The 5,000-nt window shown below is 54.9% G+C and overlaps 1 non-coding gene across 1 annotated transcript in view; it reads right to left on the bottom strand.

Annotated features, from left to right (window-relative positions):
* The window catches only part of LOC126197315 (small subunit ribosomal RNA), a 1,911-nt gene extending 557 nt beyond the window's left edge, over nt 1-1,354 (bottom strand). The window contains exon 1 of the ribosomal RNA XR_007539684.1: nt 1-1,354. This exon is cut by the window's left edge and continues 557 nt beyond it. This is a non-coding gene — a ribosomal RNA (small subunit ribosomal RNA).
* Between the last annotated feature and the right edge of the window lie 3,646 nt (nt 1,355-5,000).

The raw sequence follows: 5,000 nt of genomic DNA on the forward strand, positions 1-5,000 counted from the left end.
TCAAGAAAGAGCTATCAATCTGTCAATCCTTCCGGTGTCCGGGCCTGGTGAGGTTTCCCGTGTTGAGTCAAATTAAGCCGCAGGCTCCACTCCTGGTGGTGCCCTTCCGTCAATTCCTTTAAGTTTCAGCTTTGCAACCATACTTCCCCCGGAACCCAAAAGCTTTGGTTTCCCGGAGGCTGCCCGCCGAGTCATCGGAGGAACTGCGGCGGATCGCTGGCTGGCATCGTTTATGGTTAGAACTAGGGCGGTATCTGATCGCCTTCGAACCTCTAACTTTCGTTCTTGATTAATGAAAACATACTTGGCAAATGCTTTCGCTTCTGTTCGTCTTGCGACGATCCAAGAATTTCACCTCTAACGTCGCAATACGAATGCCCCCGCCTGTCCCTATTAATCATTACCTCGGGTTCCGAAAACCAACAAAATAGAACCGAGGTCCTATTCCATTATTCCATGCACACAGTATTCAGGCGGGCTTGCCTGCTTTAAGCACTCTAATTTGTTCAAAGTAAACGTGCCGGCCCACCGAGACACTCAATAAAGAGCACCCTGGTAGGATTTCAACGGGGTCCGCCTCGGGACGCACGAGCACGCACGAGGCGGTCGCACGCCTTCGGCTCGCCCCACCGGCAGGACGTCCCACGATACATGCCAGTTAAACACCGACGGGCGGTGAACCAACAGCGTGGGACACAAATCCAACTACGAGCTTTTTAACCGCAACAACTTTAATATACGCTATTGGAGCTGGAATTACCGCGGCTGCTGGCACCAGACTTGCCCTCCAATAGATACTCGTTAAAGGATTTAAAGTGTACTCATTCCGATTACGGGGCCTCGGATGAGTCCCGTATCGTTATTTTTCGTCACTACCTCCCCGTGCCGGGAGTGGGTAATTTGCGCGCCTGCTGCCTTCCTTGGATGTGGTAGCCGTTTCTCAGGCTCCCTCTCCGGAATCGAACCCTGATTCCCCGTTACCCGTTACAACCATGGTAGGCGCAGAACCTACCATCGACAGTTGATAAGGCAGACATTTGAAAGATGCGTCGCCGGTACGAAGACCGTGCGATCAGCCCAAAGTTATTCAGAGTCACCAAGGCAAACGGACCGGACGAGCCGACCGATTGGTTTTGATCTAATAAAAGCGTCCCTTCCATCTCTGGTCGGGACTCTGTTTGCATGTATTAGCTCTAGAATTACCACAGTTATCCAAGTAACGTGGGTACGATCTAAGGAACCATAACTGATTTAATGAGCCATTCGCGGTTTCACCTTAATGCGGCTTGTACTGAGACATGCATGGCTTAATCTTTGAGACAAGCATATGACTACTGGCAGGATCAACCAGGGAGCTGCGTCAACTAGAGCTGAGCAGCCGGCCGCCCGGGAGTGTGTCCCGGGGGCCCGCGCGAACACGCAAGCGTCCGCTCAATTATTCTGCAAACAGGAGGAGGCTGGGCTCCCCTGCACGATACACCTCGAAACCCTCTCAGGTCCCGGCGGCGCGCAGCGCCGTCCTAAGTACTTGGTCGGGTTCGAGAGAGGCGCAATCGCCCGGAGATAGGCGAGTAGACGCTTTCAGTGCGACCACCCGTGCTCCCAACTGAGCTTGCCGCTGCCGACAGAGGCCCGGGAGCGTGCTGTCGTGGTGTTGCCGGCGGGAGACAACACGCGGCCACAAACAGTGACCGGGCAGCTCCAACGCCAGCGCCACAGAGGGGCAGAGCCCCACTTGGGTGCCAAAGCGAACTCTCCCAGCACAGCGCACGCGCCAACACATCCGCACAGCTGCGATACAAACCACCTGCGAGAACCGCGGGGGCGACCGAGCAGCAGACGGCGTCGCGGCGCCGAGTGCCGGGCGGCGGCGCATCCTCAACGCACACAGTCCTCAATCGGACCAGCACACTGCAGATGTCCACCGCGCTTCGCACCGGGCCCGGGAGGACCCACTTTGGCCGCACGGCGCCGCGCGCTGGGTGCGCCGGCACGCAGATGCGCCGCCTGCCGCCTCCGTCAGCCGGCGCGCCTGCCACTGGGCGCCCCCACCAGCCGGCTGCCGCGCGTGCGCCCACGCAGCGCGCGGCCAGCACGCCGGGCGCCCCCCCCTCACCGGCCGGGGACGGTCCCACCCAGCCACCGCCGCGTATCGCTTCATACCCACATGCCCACTCACGTTCGTGGGTATGACGGGTGTCGCTGAAGCAACCGGTTAATACCTGTACCGATCGTCGATATCAACGATTCACCTCCAGCGCGAACAACCGCGCAACAACGGATTTCCAGTTCATTTGCGTAACTTGGGCAGCAAACGTAGACATCCATCTACATTTGCGACTTCTACGAGTCTTGCATGCCTGGATGTTGTGTGTCACGACGCACTCCATCAGCATACATACACGCTGCGACGTGTGCACGAAAGAACACGTGGAAGGTGGCCAGCGTACGTATGCGAATGCCATTGCACAGCTGCGAAGCGCATTCAACACGCGAACTCCTGACCGACGAGCTAGAGGTGACAGGAGGGGAGGGGGGGGGGGGGCGGGGGCGATATACGTCCTATTGCAGTACACAATACAGTGGATAGCGGGACCATGTGGAAAGTAAGCAACACTCGCAAGATGTGAGGGTACGCACCGTAAAATGAATCAATACGCAGAACACCACAGTGTGCGCGAAGTGAACTATGTTGAGATGGTTGCAATTAGGCAACGCTACACGAATTCCTAGATTCATATAACTAACAATTACAGGGCAGGTTAAGGCGCAACGTGGGTTAGGTTAGGGCGCAACGTGGGTTAGGTTAGGGCGCAACGTGGGTTAGGTTTGGGCGCAACGTGGGTTAGGTTAGGGCGCAACGTGGGTTAGGTTAGGGCGCAACGTGGGTTAGGTTAGGGCCCAACGTAGGTTAGGTTAGGGCGCAACGTAGGTTAGGTTAGGGCGCAACGTAGGTTAGGTTAGGGCGCAACGTAGGTTAGGTTAGGGCGCAACGTAGGTTAGGTTAGGGCGCAACGTAGGTTAGGTTAGGGCGCAACGTAGGTTAGGTTAGGGCGCAACGTGGGTTAGGTTAGGGCGCAACGTGGGTTAGGTTAAGGCGCAACGTGGGTTAGGTTAAGGCGCAACGTGGGTTAGGTTAGGGCGCAACTTGGGTTAGGTTAAGGCGCAACTTGGGTTAGGTTAAGGCGCAACTTGGGTTAGGTTAAGGCGCAACTTGGGTTAGGTTAAGGCGCAACTTGGGTTAGGTTAAGGCGCAACTTGGGTTAGGTTAAGGCGCAACTTGGGTTAGGTTAAGGCGCAACTTGGGTTAGGTTAAGGCGCAACTTGGGTTAGGTTAAGGCGCAACTTGGGTTAGGTTAAGGCAGAAGTTGGGTTAGGTTAAGGCAGAAGTTGGGTTAGGTTAAGGCAGAAGTTGGGTTAGGTTAAGGCAGAAGTTGGGTTAGGTTAAGGCGCAACTTGGGTTAGGTTAAGGCGCAACTTGGGTTAGGTTAAGGCGCAACTTGGGTTAGGTTAAGGCGCAACTTGGGTTAGGTTAAGGCGCAACTTGGGTTAGGTTAAGGCGCAACTTGGGTTAGGTTAAGGCGCAACTTGGGTTAGGTTAAGGCGCAACTTGGGTTAGGTTAAGGCGCAACTTGGGTTAGGTTAAGGCAGAAGTTGGGTTAGGTTAAGGCAGAAGTTGGGTTAGGTTAAGGCAGAAGTTGGGTTAGGTTAAGGCAGAAGTTGGGTTAGGTTAAGGCAGAAGTTGGGTTAGGTTAAGGCAGAAGTTGGGTTAGGTTAAGGCAGAAGTTGGGTTAGGTTAAGGCAGAAGTTGGGTTAGGTTAAGGCAGAAGTTGGGTTAAGGGATGGTGTGTGTGGGGGGGGGGTGGGGTGGCGAGGTTCGTTGATAGTGATGGTAGTAAGTGGACGCCTGAGGCACTATCAGATATGTCACGTCAGTTGCACTTGTGGCTCATGGCAGGTGGCGCGCCCGTTCTGTGTTTGTGGCAAAGGAGTGGCACACCTGTGTCTTTCATTCCTGCCATTGTTTATGTGCTGTGAGATGCGGCAGTGTGGTGCTGTTGGGTGCACCCCTGTGTAGGACATGTGTGGGTGTTGGTGGCGTATCTGAGCAATGGTGGTTGTAGGAAGAGTGGGATATTCAGTTTTCTGGTTCGACGTCCCGGTCTGGTTATCATAGTGTGGATGGTGTACTGTGGCCGAGAGGATGCACTGGATGTTGTTCCATGCTGGTACTTAGATGTTGTGTCTGCGTCTGTTACAGGCATAGACTAGTGGGTGATGGAGTGTGTGGGTGACGTGTGGTTGACATTGTGTGCACAGACGTTCAGCATGTATAGGGACAGTTGTATGTGTTATCTATATTCCGATGACTGCGCGTATTACTAAGCACCGCCGCGTATAAGCTTAATGTATGTATAGTCAATGCCTGTTCTATCTCTGTACAGTAGTAGCGGTGCGACTGCACTAGCTAGCTACACCTCGCGGCATCGTCCCCCGGTGTATGGCATATGATTATAAACATTCTGTCTATTAGTCAAAACCGGTGGTGTGACTACGTCACATGTTTGAGGTGGGGGGACGCAACACCGTGCCGGTGGGTCAGGGCTGCGAAACACTTTCCCCACACTGGGGGCTCGGACCCTCATTACTCGTCCCAGTAATATATTGCGGAGCGCACATAGCCATTGCCCAGAGTCTTTGCGACTGCGAGTGCAACGCCCACGGGGACCGACGTGGATGGGGCGGCCCATAGCTGATCGCTCAGCATCGGAATCCGTACAGTGAGCGACGCGGTCGCGCACAGACTTAGAGCACGTTTAGGGACAGCGGGAATGTCGAATATTGGATAAAACTCTTCATGAAACGCAAGATATAGGTGTGGATTGCAACTTACGAGTGCGGGAAACGTCCGCCGTTCATCCGCTGGACTTGCGATTTTGGTGGGTGGGGTGGGGCACGTACGGGTGCGGGTGGCGTGATTGTCGGTCGACGACTTCGTG

This window comes from Schistocerca nitens, chromosome 7, assembly GCF_023898315.1.
Source record: "Schistocerca nitens isolate TAMUIC-IGC-003100 chromosome 7, iqSchNite1.1, whole genome shotgun sequence".
Classification (NCBI taxonomy): Eukaryota; Metazoa; Arthropoda; class Insecta; order Orthoptera; family Acrididae; genus Schistocerca; species Schistocerca nitens.